The following is a 21141-nucleotide window of genomic DNA, read 5'->3' on the forward strand; positions in this document are numbered from 1 at the left end:
TCCAGGTCCTCCCCGCCATCGTTGTTTGTTTGCTCCTCCACTCTGGGCCAGAGCCAGAGGCAAGTGAACAGGCTGTTTGAAGTGGTCACCTGTCAGTACACACCCACTGCTGGTCTGGAGGTCCTCAGCTGGTGCCGAATGATGCCTTGACATCCATCTTGCACTGTAGCCAAGACAAAATGTAGTACAATTGCAGCTTATGCTCATTTAACTTCCACAATTTCAACCATGCATGGTTGAAGTCTGGTTGAAATTCAAGAAGTTATATGCAAGCTTATAAAGGTAAAGGGACCCCTGACCATTAGGTCCAGTCGTGACCGACTCTGGGGTTGCGGCACTCATCTCGCTTTATTGGCCGAGGGAGCCGGCATACAGCTTCCGGGTCATGTGGCCAGCATGACTAAGCCGCTTCTGGCGAACCAGAGCAGCGCACAGAAATTCTGTTTACCTTCCTGCCGGAGCAGTACCTACTTATCTACTTGCACTTTGACGTGCTTTTGAACTGCTAGGTTGGCAGGTGCATGGACCGAGCAACGGGAGTTCACCCTGTCGCAGGGATTCGAACCGCCGACCTTCTGATCGGCAAGTCCTACGCTCTGTGGTTTAACCCACAGCGCCACCCGCGTCCCTTATGCAAGCTTATAAGAGAGGTTAAAAGCTCATTTTGCTTCATGTTTTCCCGGCGTGGAAAGGGCTTTTAAGCTCTTTGCCTTTCTTAGGAGAAAAGACCTACTCGGCATGTGAGTTCAGGGATGCTCTTGCGAGATCTCAGACTGTGTGAGTTCCCATGGGAACTGCTGGCACCAGGTGTCTTATTGTACCAGGTATTCCCAGCACAGAAAGAGCTTTTAAGCTGTCTGCCTTGCTTGCCGGACAAGGCCCTCTTAGTGTGCCTGCTCCAGAAGGCATGGGGTGCTTACGTGGTGGTGGTTACAAGGGGGCAGTTTGAGTATGCACATTTTTCTGTATACGTATATTCTGTATATATGTATATTCTGTATATTTCTATATGCCCCCTTGGAACCAAACCTGCACATAAGATGCACTCCTACTGTAGTGGGTTCATAGTTAGAACTTGGGTCTCTCTGCTCCAATTCCAGTACTATATGCATCCAGCAAACTATCCATCAAGAGAAACCTTTCCTTCCAAAATGCCTATGTCTTTACAGAAGACAAAGAAGCGACCTTAGTTTTGTGCAGCTTAATGATGTATTTTACCAGCCAAGCAGGTCTATTGTTATTTCCTAAGAGGTTCCCTTTCAGCTTGTGCTGAATGTGTTCATTTAGGCTGCAATTGCACTTTTTATGCATTATTCTTGGGTCCCATTATTTTGCTTTTTGAGAAGAACAAGCCATTCTACTTCCCTGTTCTCTTGATGATAGATTTTAAGGCTCCTGCCCTGTTCAAGAATGAATAGCGACATGAATTTGATGACTGTTTCTGGGATATAACTTATTGAATTGCAGTCATAGGAAATTCTGCTTACCCAGGGAAAACCCACAATATGCGCTCAGCTTGGAAGCAGGTTTTAAGTGACTTGGATTGTTAAAATTATTATTGAGGTATAGGGAAGGATGGCTTCATTGCTAAACTGGTAAAGTTTCATAGCAATTTTGCGTGCTGATAATTTTTTTTTTTCATTCAGAGGGCATATGACTCAAGCACCGGGGCTGTGCACCATAATTATGCCAAGGAGGGGTTATTTGCAGCCGTATTTCTGCCCTGCATGTAAGAGTTCCACGAAGAAAATCAGGCCTTAAAAGTTCTGAGAATACAGCTTAGGGGAGCATACACATGTTTAAGTTGTTGCAGAAAATATGGACCTCATTGTTATTAGTCTTGGCAGGAAACTGATGGCAGAAATGTCTCTGCTGACATTTTTCAAAAGTATAGAGGTAGATTCAGGCCCCTCCTCCTATTCTAAAAGCCCCACCTTGATTGATTGTAAACAGCTTGATGCCATGCATGTTTCCTTCAAAGAAAAGGTTCAATGAGACTTGCGGAGATGAAGAGCTTGTGAATCTTAAAGCACTGCAGAAAGCCATTGGTTAGTAGACTATAATCAAAGTGTCAGAAGGGATTTCAAGGGTCATCTAGTCCACCCCCTGCTAATGTAAACAATCTGCAGCTGCCTGTAGATGGCCATTTCGGTCCTGTTCTGGGCTTGTCACATTCAGTGCTGCCTCTGCTCTGCCATAATTCAGTTTTCACTAAAACCCGTGTTGTTCATCTTGCGATCCGCTATGACTGAAACTCACTAAATTAATTATGTAATCAATAATATAATTGATTTCAATGCATCTCCATGGAAGAAAAACATTAAAAACAATGCCAAAAGACACCTATTTAAGGAGCATTTGCAGACTAAAGAAACGATAGCAAATACTATTTTGCATTCGCTACCATGATTTCCATTCCTAACCTCCAACAAACATGCAAATTGCAGCATTTTCCACTCCCATTTTCATTTCTAATGGAATTCTCCAACATCCCTAGTGGCCATCAAAAATAGAAAGAACCACCTTCTGTCAGCCTATTTGCTGCATCTTTAATGCAATTTGCAAAAGCAAGTCTGCCCTACACTAGTAGCATAAGGGTCTTACACCATACTTAAGATGCTTCCAATATTTAATAATGTATTTATATATAAACCACCCTTCCCCCTCAGGAGCTCTGGATACTCTTCCCCTCCTATATGATCCTCACAACTATCCTAAATATGGTGACTTGCCTAAACAGTACCTAGTGCATGGGCAGCCAGTCTGGTGCCCTCTATGTGGGCTGCAAAACCCACTTGGGCAGATTCACCCATCCCTCTGGGTGGGTGTTCACCACTAATGTTTGTAATTACTTGGTCCAGAGTACAGATTTGTCCAACTCTTATGTTCCAGTGCATTATGAATCAAGCATTTATTCCTCACAAAGTACTTCTCTGGCTTGAACTTTTCAAAAAACATGTTTCTGAAAAATATGCCAGCAATGACTTTTCAGGTGTCCCTTAAGATTTCATTTATTTATTGTCTAAGACCTAGACATGAAGTACAGACGTTGCTCATACACAGCTGTGAAAAAGCCTTCTAAAGATTATATATCTTCATGCTCCAGGGAAATGTGCTCAGCTCTCTAACTCCCAAGGCTCAGAAGCCTTTCTTGAGCTGTGTCCTGTATCAGTATTTCAGGGAGTGCACAGTTCCCTGGAGAAAGAGAAAGAGAAAGAGAAAGAGAAAGAGAAAGAGAAAGAGAAAGAGAAAGAGAAAGAGAAAGAGATACATCTGTGGAACAGATCAGGGGTCTGTTTCACCTGCAATTACTGTCCAGAACTTAGGCAACTGTCTCTCTTTCTCCTCCTCCTCCTCCTCCCATATCCCTGTATATTTTCATTGGAAAATTGAGGTGTTTCAGCAACAACAAGGAGAGCAAAATGAGTCTCACGACACTACACAGCTGGAGATGGCTCTCAGAAAACATGTGAACTTTTGGCTCGTAATCACCAAGCAAATTCCAAATTTATCTGAGTGGTTTCCACCCATCACAGGTTGAACTGTGTTGTCAGGGCAGATGCTGAGAGGGGCATATGTGTTTCTTTTAGCTCAGTGATAGAGTCCATACCTTGTGAGCAAAAGCTCCCAGATCCAATCCCCAAGATCTCCAGACGAGGCTGAAAAAGACCCCTGCCTGATACCATGGAGAGCAGCTGCCAGTCAGTGTAGACAATACTGAGCTAGATGGACCTCTAGTCTGACAATGGAGCTACTAAGAGGCCCCCTCTGGGAGTCCTTGCACCCTAGGAGGTGTGTAGGGAAGGAGGCAGTTTTTCAGCTCTTTGGAGCCTAAGTTGTTTGGGGTTTAAATGCTAATGGGAGTGCCTTGAATTGAGCCTAGAAACAAACTGGCAATCGGTGCAGCTATTTTAGAACAGGGGTTATACGAGTTCTAAATGGAACACCAGCTGCATTTTGGACTCTTCTTATAAAGGAGGTGCTACCAAGTAGAGCCACTTTGCTTGTGCCTTGATATTGGCAGAGACTTTTTGCTAAACATCTCTCATTGGCGTGTCCTCCCATTTCTCGAGACTGCTGCCTCCTTCATTTTACTGAGGAGAGCACTGTTTTATTTATCTGCTTGCACATTCCGGTTGCTAAATTTAGGGGTAGGGAGAAAAACTTTAAAATGCAAATATTTGGCTGTCCAGCTACAGCGTTCTGCTTCTCAAATGTGTCTTTTAGGATTTTTTAAATATATATTTTGAATGCAGTGGAAATGTACAAAGAGTGGTCTCTCTTGCTGTGTCCTGTTAGGACAATGTTCTTCTATCAGGTATAGCTAACTTTAACTGTGCAAACTCTGCTCCACAGAGGAAACAGTGAACAAAACACAGGAAAGGATGGACTCTTTGAGCTGATATGCCCCGCAGTAGGGATGTGCACTGACCACAGGATTTGTTTTGGATCCTGGTTTGGTGCTTTGGGAAACAATTAAAAATAATCAAAATTATATTTCATTTAATAATGTGAATAACTTTGATTTAAACGTATTAGGCTACCTGGGTGTGATCGAGTCAAAGTGAAGCACCAAAAGTGTGGTTTTCAATGGGGCTCTGCTTAGAAGAACTAGTTTCTTGATCATGCTCTCTGAATTTAAGTATTGTGCCCATCTTCTAGATAGATGACCAGACCAAGCTCTCTGAAATAAATTGGAGCTGGGCAAGGATGGGTCACGCATCCAGCTAGCTCCTCAAAAATATTGTGAGCAGCAGCTTACAGGAATCCTTCCTACACCTTTGGGGCAGGGAGGGGAAATGTTTTTGTTTTGATCCAGTTGTACAAAGAATGCCTTCATCTTATCACGTGGAGAATAAAACTGGTCTCTGACACCCCCCAGAATATCTTTATCTTGGCCCAGCCTGTGAGCATGGGCAGTTTGTATGGAAACCCAAGCAGGAGGTTGAATCAGGAGCCAAGGGAGTTTATTTCCAAGAAAGAGGTTTGTTCCAAGCAGAGGCAGGCACATGCATGAAAAGCACCTTGGGCCACTCCATGGGAGATCAGGATGGTTGCTAACACATGAGCAGGATAGCCTTGGATGTTTCTTCAACAGCAGTGTGGAATTCATTGAGGCTGTGTGCTGAGATATCAGCACGATAATCTAAGATGTTGCTTCAGCAACAGCCTGAATTTGAATAGGCTGCATCTCTGCCCCCACAAGCAGAACCCTCTTGTATTTAAAGAGGGGTTTTTTTGTTTGTTTGTTTTTACAGCAATGGCTCTGATTGTAATGAGGAGGGGAATTGTATTGAGGAGGGGAGCATCTCCACCCCCATCGTTCAGCCTGGACACTGAGGTCCAGCTCTGAGGGCCTTCTGGCAGTTCCCTCACTGAGAGAAGTGAGGTTGCAAGGAACCAGGCAGAGGGCCTTCTCGATGGTGGCACCCACCCTGTGGAATGCCCTCCCATCAGATGTCAAGGAAATAAACAACTATCTGACTTTTAGAAGACATCTGAAAGCAGCCCTGTTTAGGGAAGTTTATAATGTGTGATGGTTTGTTGTGTTTTTAATATTCTGTTGGGAGCCGCTCAGAGTGGCTGGGGAAACCCAGCCAGATGGGCGGGGTATTATTATTATTATTATTATTATTATTATTATTATGGCTTGGTCATGGTTTCTGGGGTGGAGCTTGAGAACCAGAAGATGATGTCAATGTGATCTCTTCAGGTCATAGGATGAACTACCTTGGGGAAGGCGTATTTGGGGTCTGCACTGCGTGTGAATCCTTCCCTCACTCAGCCACTCCATTAGAGTCTATAGTCTTATCACTGAATGTGGAAAGCTTAACCACAGGATCACTAAAATCCTTAGTGAACCAACTTGAAAGATGGTGGGACAGAGCTGGGGAAGGGCTGCAGCTGAGTGGAAGAGCATATGATTTGCAAGCAAAAGATTGCAGGTTCAATCCCTGCCATCTCCAGGTTGGGCTGAGAAGCCCTAGAGAACCACTGCCTCTCATTGTTGACAATATTATCCAGATTGACCAATGCTCTGACTCAGTATATGTTCTGATGACAAAAAGTCCATGAGACCTACAGTCTTCTGGAAGCACCCTTAATGCCATTTTTTTTCAAAGCAAGGGTGCTGTTTCTTTTGCAATCCCCAGTATTAACCCAATGAAAAATCAAAGGTGTGTAGTTTGCTTTCACAAAGAAGGCTGTGGGAAATCCAGGGCATTTTCTCTTGAGAACTAGATTACATTCTCCAGCTTTTCACTGCTTGTGTATGAATGCGTGCCCTTGCTTTGAAATGTCCTGTGAGGCATGGAACGATTTCATCAAGAAAAACCCACAAAATCTCTGCCCACCCCTGTCTCTTGTTGCCTGGCAAATGTCCAGCTGAGGAACCTGGACAATCTCAGGCAGAATCATGTCTCTCTGCCTAGCATCTCCTACATTCCTCTCTGGTTATTGCTACTATAGGAGTGTGCAAATCAAGTACAGTAACTCCATGGGAGAGCATCTAGCTTTGTAAGCAGGAGATCCCAAGTTCGATCCCTGGCATCTCCAGGTAGGGCTGGGAGAGATCCCTTGTCAAAAACCTGGGGGAGCCCTGCCAGTCAGTGAAAAAAGTACTGGGCTAGATGGGACAATAGTATAAGGCGGCTTCCTACATTCAAGTCCTGATTTTAGTCCTGCTATGTTTGTGTATCCGTACTTGGGGTGAAATGCTTTGGCAGCCTTTTTCTCAGATACTTGAAAGAGTCTAGGCAGAAACACTTGGAGGGGCTGTGAGTGACTTCTGCTATATGTACTGTAGCTTGATTCCCCCTTGCTGACTGCAGCCAATTTCCATCCTCATCACAATCTGTAAATGTGCAAATGTAGCTTTTCACGAAAACTTCTGGTGCTGACTTCCTCTGAAAGACACCAACATTGGCAATTGTGCAGTGAACTTCCAGCAGTTTGACAGAAATTATTCAGCAGAGGGAGGGGGGAGTATTTTCACAGATCAACATAGTTTCTTCGTCTAAAACAAAACAAAACAAAAATCAATAGCAATTCTTGCTGCTGGACCAACAGGGGGAATATCTGTTTACAGTCCTTACTGCCTCATAACTCTTGGATTTGATTCTACCTGGTCCATGGAGGGAAACTTTAACACTTAGCCAGCCGACGGAGTCACTCCTAAGGATTCTGCTCTCTTATAGCCTGTAGCCATATCAGAATTAGAAAAGGGAACCGATGTAACTCCATACCCATCGATTAAATAGAGGATGGAGCACTGGTGTATTTTCACTGGGAGAAAGTGGGCAGGAAAGATTCCCCTGTGGTTGAGGCTAGGGAACTATGTATGAGTTTATGTATCGGTGTATATGCCATCAGAATCACTTAAGAATGCATTTCCCCTATTTACCATTTTTAAATGATTTTAAATATATATTTATATTATATAAAATATATTTATTGTTCCTAATAATATGCAGAGATGTTTAGTAGAATGTTATACAACACTGCAATAATGCACAGTTATATTGAATAGCCTATGAATTTTTAAAAAATGCAAGTTTAATATTTTATTAAAAAGCCACATCATCAGTCATTTAAATATATTTCAATATTAATCTTCTTCTTCATCATCATTTCCCAAGTTATTTTACTATTTCATCTACATTCCCTACTATTAGACTCCCCCCAGCAGAGACTATGGCTTCACTGAGTCTTGTTCTTTGTTGTGCCAATGTAAAATAAACAAACTCATTTTTTTTAACTACAACCCCCCCATTGTTCCCCTATGTGTGTTGCTAAATTTTCTCTTGCTGATTTCACTCCCCATACGGTGATGACATGGCTAGGGGGCAGAGCATATGGTTTACCTGCAGAAAGTCCCCAGTGCAATCCTTGGCATCTCTAGTTTACAAAAGCGAACATGGAGTAGGTGATCATAAGGTCATGCAGACCAATTGTGGTCTGCATGCCCAGGCATCTCCCCACCCTACTGTTTGCCAAAATTCCATGAATAATGAGACATGACACTAGTGTTTGGGTCAAATCAGGCCACAACTTTTATTGACCACAGATGTAAGACATTTGGCATAGGCATTGGGGCCTCCCTCATTGGATTGGGAAAGGCAGGGGGAGTCCTGGCCTGCAGTGGTATCACCAGGAAGGGTGAACGGACTTCTCCCAGTTTCTTACTTTCCAGATTTCTAGATCAGTTTGCATTTTTTCAAGTTCTCATGAAAACACATCAGCATTTAAGTGCAAATTTCTCCTTCTATGCACATTTTAAATGTAATCTGCTCTAATATACATATTTTGCAAAGCAAATTTGCCTAATATCATGTCTTTTTTCCATGATATTTTATGTGCACTTTAGCCTAATATAATGTATTTCTGTACACAGAATTTGGAGAAGTGTGAGTTGGAAAGGCTGGGTGTGTTTTGGTTCCCATTGTTTTGGAAAGTGTGAATTAGATAGGTTTAAATGCAGACTGGGTAGCTTTGTCTTTAAATGTGAACTGACTCCAATTTATCCCTCATCCCTAGCGGAGTGTTCCATCCAATTCTGGTGTAGCCTATGCACAGGTACGCTGACCAGCCATAAGACACATGAGTGTCCTTTTCTAGCTCTGCATTATCTTTTTGAGTTGGAACATATTATTTCATCCTTGTATCATTTAACAAACTCATAATATAAATCGTAGAAACCTTATGCTCTGATTTTGATAGGTCAAAGGCATTTATTTTGAACTTGGCTATTTAATTTTTGTCCACTGTAGGCAAAATTTTCTTATAAATTCCTAGTGTAATCTATCTTCCTTCCTTCCTTCCTTCCTTCCTTCCTTCCTTCCTTCCTTCCTTCCTTCCTTCCTTCCTTTTTCTCTCTCTCTTCCTCGCTCCTTGTGCGTCCCTTGATTCCATGCATGTCAGATTTGCCCATATGAATCAGACTCGCATATTAAATCAGCATTGAAAAAACCAAACAACAATAACAGCGATGCACAATTTTAGCAATGTTTTCCAGAAATAACTGAAATGTGGCTGAGACAGTGTTCAAAATAAAATGGAAACTGTGCAAGTTACACAGACATATCTTTTTCAGGCAGAGAAATAAATACAGCCATGGATAACAAAAGGTCTCACAAAGAAGCACATAATGATTTTACATTTCACGCTGGGACATAATTCAGCGTGATCGTAACTCAGAGAGGGAGAGAGACGTCTTGCTCATTCCCAAATCTTCACAAGTAACATTGAATTATATTCACTTTATTTCAGGAAAGGAACCCGACTTTAACAAGCTTATGCTACAGAAGGAAAGGCTGAATGAATCTTGAAACAGGGAGCCCAAGACAGTAGCAGGTCTTTTTCAGGTGAGTCACTTGTTTCTATAGTTTATCAGAATTTCAAAATGTACCCTTAGAAATGATCTACAACAGCCTAGAAGAAATGGCACGGGGCTTCAGGCTCATCATTATTACGACTACTGTTTAGGGAGTTAAGTTCACCTTAGAACTTACACACCTGGGATACTAATTTTGTCTGTCCAGGTGGCTATTATATTCCAGGGGAGCATTCAGGTTGTGCAAGTTCCACTCCCAACCCCATGCTGAAAGTGGTCCAGCACAAAAGCTGTGGTGTTTCTATGGAAAATCAAAGGAAACCAAGATAAGCACAGTGACAATTTGCAGTGTTGGGAACAACATAATCCAGTCAATAATTTCACATCTGAAGACCCCAAGGTGGTTATCACCAATGGAGGCTAAGGCCCGAAAAAGACTCAATATGGAGGCCAAATGGCCGAAATATTGGGAAATATTAGAAAAAGATGGAGATAATTGGAGGTTGCAGAGTTTGGAGAAACTAAAAGACAAAGTGCGAGATTGGCTACATTATGCTCAGATTAAAGAGGTTTTTAAGTTGGACAAAAAGATAGGATTCCAGGTGGAAAAATCAAAGTTGGAAACGGAATTGTTAGAACCTAAGACTAAGGTACTTTCGAGAATGTATAATTTGCTGTTAAAATGGAATACACAAGATGAAACGGTCAAATCGGCTATGATAAAGTGGGCACAGGACATTGGGTACAATATTATGTTTGCTGACTGGGAAAGGTTATGGACCACCGGTCTGAAATTCACGGCATGTAATGCCTTGAAAGAAAATATTATGAAAATGATATATAGGTGGTACATGACCCCAGTCAAGCTTGCAAAAATATACCATTTGCCTGATAATAAATGTTGGAAATGTAAAGAAACAGAAGGAACATTCTTTCACCTCTGGTGGACCTGCCCTAGAGTCAAGGCTTTCTGGGAAATGATATATAATGAGTTGAAAAAGGTATTTAAGTATACCTTCTCTAAGAAACCAGAGGCCTTTCTTTTGGGCATCGTCGGTCAGAGGGTGTTAAAGAAGGACCGAACATTTTTTATGTATGCAACAACAGCAGCAAGGGTACTAGTCGCCAAGCACTGGAAAACCCAAGATTTACCCACACTGGAAGAATGGCAGATGCAACTGATGGACTATATGGAGTTAGCAGAAATGACCAGCAGAATCTGTGACCTGGGAGAAGAGGCTGTGGAGGAGGACTGGAAGAAATTCAAGGACTATTTACAAAAATATTGTAAATTGTATGAGTGTTGAGAAAGATGCAAGATTATATATAATATGGCACCATTAAATTAGTTGAAAGGAATATGAAGATAAGTGAAAATATATGAAAAGTTAAGCTTTGGTTAAATAATATGTTAAAATTAAGCTTTTAAGATTGGGGTAAATTTATTTAACATTTGGGACATAATATCGGACAGTTATAGAATAAGAATTGAAACAAGGTGATAAATTGCTGGACAAAGTTTGATAAATTTGGAACGCAGGAACGAGAGACGCGAGGAAGTCCAATGAAGTGAAGAAAGTATGGGTATTGTAAAGTTATATGTCATTTTGTTTGTTTTGTTATATAGTATTAAGAAAATCTTGAATAAATATTTTATAAAAAAAATAATAATTTCACATCTGTAGTAGGAAAGGAAACCTTGGTTTCGACTGAGCTCTAAGCAATCAAATCAAACTTGCTGATAAACAGTTTTTACTGTAGACACTCCCTTTGAAATATTTTTTGTCGGAATTTGATGACTGTGAGGCCAACTGCAGAGTATCCTGGGTGACTGAAATTTTATCCCTCTGGATTCTGAATGTTGCCATTTTTTATGTCTAAATTGGGTCCATTTTATGCCCTTGCATGGAGATTGGCCCTGTTTGAGGTATAGGAGGAGGTCAGTAGGGCATGAAATCTCAGTGACTCAGGAAAACGTATTTCTTTTTAATTACATGGACCCTCTTTATACAGTTAATATGTGAAAGTGACTCACGTCCCGAGAACATGGTATCAGTGTTCCTGTCTCAAATCGACAACATTGGCTCTGGTTTGGGAATTACAGAAAAAAAACTATAAGGGACTTTTTACCTAGTCCAATCTCTATAGCGGGGATGGGGAACCTCAGGCCCCAGGTTGATTGCGGCCCTCTAGGCTTCTCTATCTGGCCCTCAGAACTCTTCCCAGGTCACACCCCTCACTGGCCCTGCTTCACATCCCAAGTCTTTTTCCTTGACTTGAACTCTGGCAATGCCTCTTGCAAGTCAAGATGGTGAATAGAGAGGGGTGTGCTTGTGTGTACCATAGGTGAAATGTACACGTGTTGCCCCACCCACTTTTCCTCTGGCCCCATCCACCACTGGCTTGTGGCTCTGGGAAGTTTTCCCAAAGGGAATGTGGCCCTTGAGCTGCAAAGGACCTCATCCCTGAGATATGGGAAACACCCAACAGATGCCTGCTTCCTTCCTCTTTGAAGTCTTCCAGCAAGGGAAGGCCCTTCAGGCAACACCAGAGAGCAAGGCTTTGGATGAAGGCACACTATGATGATGTCACAATGACATGGAGGGAAAACATTGCAGGGGATGCCATTTTCAGTGGCCTCCCTGTGTTGCCCCAAGTTTGTAGAGCTTTACTCGGGCAGGGAATGATGCTTGGCTCCTGTGTTTTCTCGGGCTTTTGAATGCATTTTTTTTAAAGCTTTCTGTTGTAGTATTTCATCTCCTATTGCTTGTGAATTGTATTTTAAGATATGTGGTTTTCATTAGCCAATCTGACCCTCAGGGGAAAGTGCCTTGCATTTTACAGGATTGCATTCTGCACAGAGAAAGGTAGCTCACGGACATTGGGTGCTTATTCTTTCCTTTGCTCTCCGTACAGAACGTGCGAGGTTATGATTTCCAGCCTCTGCCAGTGAAGGAAACCAGGCCATGTGTGAAAGAACAAATCTTGCTCGCTGTTAGCATTTGACCTTTTAGAAAACTGATTTCCCCAATTTCCTGATCCAGGCATCGAGGAAGTCTTACCAAGGGAACATTCACAGAGTATTCGGGGAGGAAAGAAAGGAAAAAGAATCATTAATAATTCAAATTGCCTGAATTAAGGCAGCAGGTCCATTCTTTATGCAGTGTTTGAATTAGTATAATCTTATTTCCTTTATTTCCTGTGCAACCTTTTATTAAATCCCATTTTGTCACTGCACAGCATTAGGTCTCCTCCCTCCCACCACGCTCTGAAAGAGGAGATACGGTAGGGGGAAGAGCTTCCAAAATACTCCTCATCCAAATTTCTCTCCAGATAAATTGTTTATTTTAAGCATGCAAACATTTACCGTTCCTCAACAAGTCCAATGTAGCTAACAATATAATGTAAAACAATAGCTCAACAGGTTGTTGGTTTTTTTTTTAAAAAAAATGACAACAGCAATAAAGCAGACAAAAATGAAGCTTTACTCAAAGCACACCCATTGAAATTAATGGAGTTTACCTAGTCATATCCATTAATTTCCATGGGTCTACTCCGAATAAACTCTGTTGAATACCACCCTATGGTTCCAAGGCAGGAATAGGGAACCTCCAGGCCAAGGGTTGAATGTGGCCCTCCAGGCCTCACTATCTGGCCCTTAGAACTCTCCCCAGATCACACTGTCTCTCTAGCAAACACACTCTTTACTGGCCCCTGCTTTGTACCATCCTTGAGTGCTTATACCTTTGAACATAGGGTTGCTCACAAGGTGATGCTGTCCTTGGGCTGAAAAGGTTTCCACCCTCACCCTCCTTGAACAAATGATTAAAATGAACACCCATCGACACCCACCCACCCACCTCCCAGTCCTCAAATCAGTCATTAACCCACCCTACGTGCACTTAGGTTGTCAAAAGGTGCTTGCCTTCTGCCTCCAGAACATGCTATTAGGGCAGCCTCAGCCACCTTATCCTCCAAGTTTGCCCTTCAAATATTGATTTGCCTTCATTGCTCACACCTTAATTACATTGATCTCGTTTGCACATACTTGTCATTCAAAATGCTTAGCAATTAGAGGAGGGTGACTAAGGAAGGTATTCATTTACATGCAGCCAGGTAACGCTTTTATTTAATAAAGTTTTCAATCTTCGAATGTGTTTTAATATGGTATTGCATGCTTTCTCCTTCAAATTGTATGTCGCTTTGAGGCCAAAAAAAGAAATAAAAATGCAGCAAGCAACTATAAATAAATAAAGTAAGTAAGGTCTATTCATGGAGGAGAGGTCCATTGATGCCTATTAGCCATAATGGCTATGCTCTGACTCCACAGTTAGAGGCAGCCATGGTTCCAAATACCGTACCTGTTGCTGGAAACCACTGGAGGAGAGAGCTCTCTTGTGCTCAAATGCTGCTTGCAGGTTTCCCACAAACATCTGGTTTGCCAGTGTGAGAACGGGATGCTGGACTAGATAGGCCATTGAACTGATCTAGCAGGCTCTTCTTCTTGTGTTGTTAATGTTCTTGTGTTCTTAAGGTAGATGTAATCTGTCTCCCGGGACATGGGTGGCGCTGTGGGTTAAACCACAGAGCCTAGGACTTGCCAATCAGAAGGTTGGCGGTTTAAATCCCCATGACGGGGTGAGCTCCCGTTGCTCGGTCCCTGCTCCTGCCAACCTAGCAGCTTGAAAGCACGTTAAAGTGCAAGTAGATAAATAGGTACCGCTCCGGTGGGAAGGTAAACAGCGTTTCCGTGCACTGCTCTGGTTCGCCAGAAGCAGCTTAGTCATGCTGGCCACATGACCTGGAAGCTGTACGCCGGCTCCCTGGGCCAATAAAGCGAGATAAGCGCTGTAACCCCAGAGTTGGCCACGGCTGGGCCTAATGGTCAGGGGTCCCTTTACCTTTTTATTCTATCTCCCAGCATCATCTCAGAATTGTAGGGGAAAGAAGTCACACTGCTTAAGAACAGTAGTATGCCTTTGAATACCAGTTGCTGGAGAATATGCGTGGGAGAGGGGGAAATTAGGACCATGCCCTGATTGCGGGCTTCCGATTGGCATCTGCTTGGCCACTGTATGAAATAAGGTGCTGGGCTAGATAGGCCTTTGTTCTGATCCAGCAGGCAACAAAAGAAGTGCCCTGGAGGATCTGACCTAAGGTGCAAGCATAAATATGCAAAGAGGGTGCCTCTGGGGAGTTTCCATGCAGGCCATGAAGACAACAGCCCTTCCTCCCTTACGTGGTCCCAAGGGGTTTCAAATCTAAACTGACACAGAGAAAGGAAAAGGAAATGGAGGAGGCAAAGACAGGAGAAGAACATGGATTTTTTAAATTACAGTAACACCTATTTTGGCTTGGAGAATATGGGAACCTGCGGTGGGGAGGACCTACCTCACAGGACTATGACTATGTGAAATACCTTGAACCATCAAAAGTCCCATTAGAATAGAATAGAATAGAATAGAATAGAATTTTAATACTGCTCGTTGGCCGAAATGGCTTCTAAGCGGTTTCCTAGTATAAAACGAATTAGAAGAAATATAGCCACACACATTTAAAATGAACAATAAAAATAATAATCAAAACATTAAAATGAAACACCCATAATTAAAATGTATAATGAACAAGCCAATCAAACCAGCATAATAGTTAAAACCACAATTAAAGCAGTTAACAGAGGAGGTTCAAGTGGATCAGGGGAATGCTTGTCTAAAGAGGTGTGTCTTCAAGAACAAGCAAAATGCCAATACTGATGGAGCCTCTCATATTTCAGCATGTTGAGCACCCCACAACACTGATGCTGTCAGTGAAAAAGCCAACCTCTGTGTTACCACAACCCAATAATCACCAGACTGTTGCAAAACTAACTAGGTTCCATCTTTTGATCGTTTTGGCCCTACTGGGTAGTGAATAAGAAGGTGGTCTATTGCTACTGTATTAGATCATTTTTCTACAGTCAGCAACAATGTGGGATGAGGGCTACTTTACATTAGCACAACCCCCAGAAGCCTCTGAAACCACAGTCACAACTGTATGTGGTGAAGATTGCTCAAGACAGATTTTTGATGCAAAGGAGAATTGGTGAATGGGCATTAAACTGGCTGAAACTGGGCAAAAAGCGCTCCTAACTTTATATAGCAGGGTCTGCATAGTGGTGACTGATCAGAAAGAGGTTTGGGGGTTGTGGTAGATCAGTCAATGAAACTACTGGCCCAGTGTTTGGCTGTGTTGAAAAAGGTGAATTCCATATTAGGGATCATTAGGAAAGGAATTAAGAGTAAAACTACCAATATCATAATTCTGCTATATAAATCTATGGGTTTGTTTTTTTAATACTATACACAGTTCTGGTTGCCCATGTAATGTAAGCAATGCACAAAGGAGGCGGGGCAGTTTTACTGCCAATAGTATTCCCACACATGTTTCTTATGAGGCAAGATATTACACACACACCTTCAATATGTTTCCTATATTAAATTTGATTAATTAAGAAATAAAATTTATGCTTTTAACCGCCCCCTCTGAAATACCAGGTTTGCAAAAAAAGCAATGTGCCTCATTCTAGAGAGCAAAGTGGAAAGAATCAGATGACTGTTTAAAGAAGCAAAGAGTCAACCATTCATAAGAGCTCACGGTTTCCATGCCAACGCAGTTCCCTAGGGGATATCTAAGGAGAGACAAATGCCATGAAATTTCTAAAAAGCATGCTTAGCTTGGGAAGCCTTCTCCAGAAGGCTTTGTGTGTGTGTGTGTGTGTGTGTGTGTGTGTGTGTGTGTATACGCGCATCCCACCTGTATCCCAAACTGATTTTGTAATGCCACGATTTGTATATTAGTGTTCAGTCACTTTGTTCCTGTCATATCCCCCATTGCCAGACCCTTAATCCCACCACCATCTCCATAATATGCAAGAGCAGACGCCAAGGGTCAGGCTTCAGGGCAAACAAACTCTCCTTCATGGAAAGTTATGAAAGAATATCTGAATGACTGCAGAGATATCGCCTGGTGTATGATTTCATTTTACAGATTTATAAACCTCTTCACAGCTTGAGGCCACCCAAGTGGTGCCTGATGCATCCAGACACATAGAAGTTGGTGTGTTTTACTGTTAATTTTAATTATCTTTAAATGTTTTTAACTGTTTTAACATTTCTTCTTAGAGGTCTGACGAAAATCAAGCAGTATAAAACATTGTTAAATAAAATAACTCACATAAACATGCCCACAGCTCTGCATCCCACAACCATACAAGCGAGATGAATCATCACAGTCCAAGGGGCACATTCTAGCCAGAATAAAGCACTTGAGAGAAGTGATAGCAAGGCCAGTGAGCAATGCAAGACTCCCAGGGGTGAGGTAAAGAGGCCTGTGGTTGCATTTGGACCCCTGGGCCTGAGGTTCCCCACACCTGCTCTATAATCTCCTAGTGGCTCAAGCAGGCTAATCTCCACCCCTCGCTCTCCCAATTTTTCTTTCCTCTCTGTCTCCAGGTTAATACTTTCGACATTCCATAGTTTAGCTGTCTCCACCATAGACTTTATTGCTGGGCTTGTTCTAGTCCACTTTATGGGGTTCTCTCCACATCTTCCATTGTAGGAAATGATGATAATAAAACAGGACTAACAGATAGATACACATCTCTGACTGTCAGGTCTGCAGCTAGGTGCAATCCACTTGAAGCAGAATCTGCTTCAACCTACTCCTATGGATGCCTAAGGTGAGGGCTGCCACTCTGAGGTTTTTTTGTTTACAATCAAGTGGTATATAATTGTTTACGAAACAAAATAAATGAATACGTGCTCGTTTTCTGATATGGAGATTTATCAGCTGCTTCCTCCGCCGATCTGGCATTCCATTTTCTTAGGTCTGCATTGAAGATCCCCTCATTTCAATATCCATTTGGAAAGTAGCACGTATGTGATTCAGCTGAACATCTTACCAGGTTTGTTTATTGCAGCTCTTTTGGAAATTAGAAGATTTAGTACATAAAGGGAAACACTGTGAAGTTTATTTCCCCTTCCTGGTGCTTTTTCAAACACTCTAGAGAGGTTTTTGAACATCCTTCAAAAAGCCTTTGCAGCTGCAAAACTTACCAGTCCTCTTGCATTCATCTAAATTAAGCAGAACTTTCCTCCCTACTCACATAAAGGTGCTTTATTCACACTGGCCTTCTGTTGCTGGAAACAGTGTGATTATCATGTAGTCAATGAGATTTGGCTATGTAAACTGTGGTCAAACAAACCTAATTCAGAACGAGGGCAAAATCTTTACTCTGCAACAGTTTTAATTGCCCTCTGTGGACAGTTTTGGGACCAGTTCTTTTTAACTTGATCATTGGTGATTTGAAGTTAGGAGAAAGCAGTAAGGTGGTCAAGTTTCTTGATAATCTCACAGTTCGAGGTGTGTGTGTGTGTGTGTGTGAGAGAGAGAGAGAGAGAGAGAGAGAGAGAGAGAGAGAGAGAGAGAGAATGAATTGATGCACATTGGGACAAAAGCTCCCAATTTCACATACACACCCTTGGAGTCTGAACTGGTAGTGACTGACCAGGAAAAGAATCTTTTGGTTTTGGTAAATAAGTTGATGAAAATGTTAACCCAGTATGCAGTTGTTGTTCAATATGCAAATTTCATGCTAGGTATCGTAAGGGATGGAATTCCTTGGCTGAAATCTGATTGGCTCCACTCTTTAAAATAATGGTTTTTGATATGATGGGAATCCTATATGTGGTGTTATAGCAAAAACGGACCATTCACATTTATTTATTTTTATGATTTTATAAAATTTCCTGGCCATCATTAGATTTTACAGTGATTTTACAAGATAAACTTGCATATGTGAACCAGCTACAAATAAGCCCTTAGTCAGGCCTTTTATGGTGAAGGAATCTAATACAGTGGTACCTGTGGTTACATACGCTTCAGGTTACATATGCTTCAGGTTACAGACTCCGCTAACCCAGAAATAGTACCTCAGGTTAAGAACCTTGCTACAGGATGAGAACAGAAATCATGCTCCAGTGGTGTGGCAGCAGCGGGAGGCCCCATTAGCTAAAGTGGTGCTTCAGGTTAAGAACAGTTTCAGGTTAAGAACGGACCTACGGAACAAATTAAGTACTTAACCCGAGGTACCACTGTAGCATTCTTCATACACTGAGAGAGAATGCAGACAGGCTGAAAGTGGAAGGGGGCCTTGCCCCTTTTCATGTAATATTTACATCACCCACCCACTTTTGCCTTTGGCCCCATCAACCACTGGCATGTTGGAAGGTTGCCCAACCAAGGATGTGGCCCTTAGGCTAAGCAAAATCCCCCACCTGGACTTTAGTCCAGATCCATGGAAATGGGTGTGAAGGGAATCAGTGCGGAACATCCAGATCCCAAATGCAGGCTGGCCAATTTAATGCTATTGAATATTAATAACAGGGGAAAAACCAAAAATGGGGATTTGACACTTGTCAGTAATCCTAGCATTTTTGAACTCATTGGAAAGAACATTGAAAGGCGGGAGCACATTTCATTCTACGCAAGCATTGCCTATAATCTTAGTTTTTAATAAATCGAAAGCAGAAACTTTTGGGAAATGGCCCAGAATATCACAAAGGGAGCCAGCCTTCACAGCATTGAAGACGGATACAACACTGGTTATATTTCAAAAAGGGGGAAAGGACAGCAGGCTATTCAAGTACTGCAGAGAACACGGACTGGTCATGTTTACATGTTGACTGAGGTTATCATACTTTTCTGTGTATAAGACTAGGGGTATTTTTTACTAAAAAAAATGTTTAAAAAATAATGTTTATACACAGGGGCAATCTCCTCCCCCCCTCATTTTATTAATTTTGAGTCCCCAAAAATAGGGGGCATGTTACACACGGGGGCTTGTTATACACGAAAAATACAGCAAGTATTAATTGCAAAGGAACAACATGTACGGTGGCTATGTATGTGCTCCTACGACAAAGCTTTTAAAATCCCAATTATTAAAAACCAAAGCAGGCCATCCCAAAGATTTTGCAGAAGGGAAGCTGAGTTAGTCTGTGGCAGCAAAAACAGCAGCAGTGTCTTGTAGCAACTCAAAGACTAACAAATGCTAGAAGCTTTTGCCGTAATACATTTGTTAGGGTGGCCGCCAAGTAAGTTCTTGTCAGAGTAGAGGCATTGAAATGGGTGGAAGTAAGTTAGTCATGCACATTAATTTCATTGTGTCTGCCCAGAGTTGGACTATCATTGGCTACAACCCTTAGTCTTCAATGTGTACCAAGACTAATTTTTCATACCGGATACTATGCTTTAATCCAGGCTTACCCAACCTAGTGCTCTCCTGCAGTTTCTGGACTGTAACTCCCATGATCCCTGGCCATTCGCCATGCTGGCTGAGGCAGATGGGAGCCAGATGTTCTACAACATCTTTAGGGCACCAGGTTGCTTATCCCTCCTTTGTCACCCATTGTTCAGGCAGCCCAGTTGATGATTGGAACAGTAAATTCTGTTCCTGCCTCTTGCTAAGGCAGGAAACAAACATTGCCTTCTGGTATACATGTTAGAGCTGCCTTTTGGTAATAACGTGTCCAACTGCCTGAAAGCGGAAATTAGCCACCTGATTGAAAGCGTGCCTTATAAATATTAACTATGACTTGCCTTCTAAATATAGAAAGCATATTAAAGCATCTTGCTAATAAGCAGATGGCCTCTCTTTCCCACTTGCCATCATTATCCACTCCAGACCTCTGCTGTGACACTGAGGAGAGGAACTCATCACTTGACCTTTTTTCCTCTCTCCACTGGATTACTTGGGTAAATGCGGACAAGGTGTAGAGTCTTGTGTTTACACCTTGCGCCTACCCTGTCCCCCACAACTGAGTCTTACATAGGTAGCTGCTTAATACCACTGCCCCACATAGCTCAGCATTGTCTACAGTGACTGGAAGAGGGTTCAGCAGTCCTAACAGGAGATGGTTGGCATTCAACCTGGGGCCTTCTGCATGCCAAACACATGTTCCACTGCTATAGCCCTATTCTTCCAAATAGGAACAAAATGGGAGGCTGCCTCATACAGAGTCAGACCATTGGTCCATGTAAATCAGGAGGGCCTGCACTGACTGCCAGGATCTCTCTAGGGTTTAAGACCATGGAGATCTCCACTCCTACCTGAAGATGTTGGATGTTGAATCAGGGGCTGTCTCCTTGCAAAGCAGGTGCTCCGCCACATCTTCCTATCAAGTTAGGGATATAGGAAGCTGCCTTATATTGGGTCAGACTGTTGGGCCATATAGATTTGTGTGGTCTACATTAACTGACAGGAGCTCTCCAGGGTTTCAGGTGGGGTCATTCCAGTCCCTAACTGGAAGGATTTAACCTGGGACCTTCTGCATGCAAAGCAGATGGTCTACCACTGAGCTAGGACTTTTTGCACTGAGCTACGGTGGGTTAAGCTGATCACCAACAAAAGCAGCTCTGTATCATCATGCATATGATCCAAAGAAAGTTTTTTTCTTTTGCACAATACCTTGTCAATGCTTGCCTATGCATCACCAGGGGGTTTGGACTGGGTGTTCCTCAGTATGCAGATGACACCCAGCTCTACCTCTCCTTTAAATCAGAACCAGTGAAGGCGGTGAAGGTCCTGTGTGAGTGCCTGGAGGCGGTTGGAGGTTGGATGGCGGCTAACAGATTGAGGTTGAATCCTGACAAGACAGAAGTACTGTTTTTGGGGGACAGGAGGCGGGCAGGTGTGGAGGATTCCCTGGTCCTGAATGGGGTAACTGTGCCCCTGAAGGACCAGGTGTGCAGCCTGGGAGTCATTGTGGACT

General features: G+C 42.5%; 1 protein-coding gene across 1 annotated transcript in view; it reads left to right on the top strand.

The window, feature by feature from the left end:
• SMPD3 (sphingomyelin phosphodiesterase 3) overlaps positions 1-21141 on the top strand; it is a 116062-nt gene that overhangs the window by 29621 nt on the left and 65300 nt on the right. Inside the window, exon 2 of the mRNA XM_081920328.1 lies at positions 9268-9362. The gene's annotated coding sequence lies outside the window, so the exon portion shown is untranslated. The remainder of the gene's footprint in view (positions 1-9267; positions 9363-21141) is intronic.

Source organism: Podarcis melisellensis, assembly GCF_964234715.1.
Source record: "Podarcis melisellensis genome assembly, chromosome: 8".
NCBI classification, from domain to species: Eukaryota; Metazoa; Chordata; class Lepidosauria; order Squamata; family Lacertidae; genus Podarcis; species Podarcis melisellensis.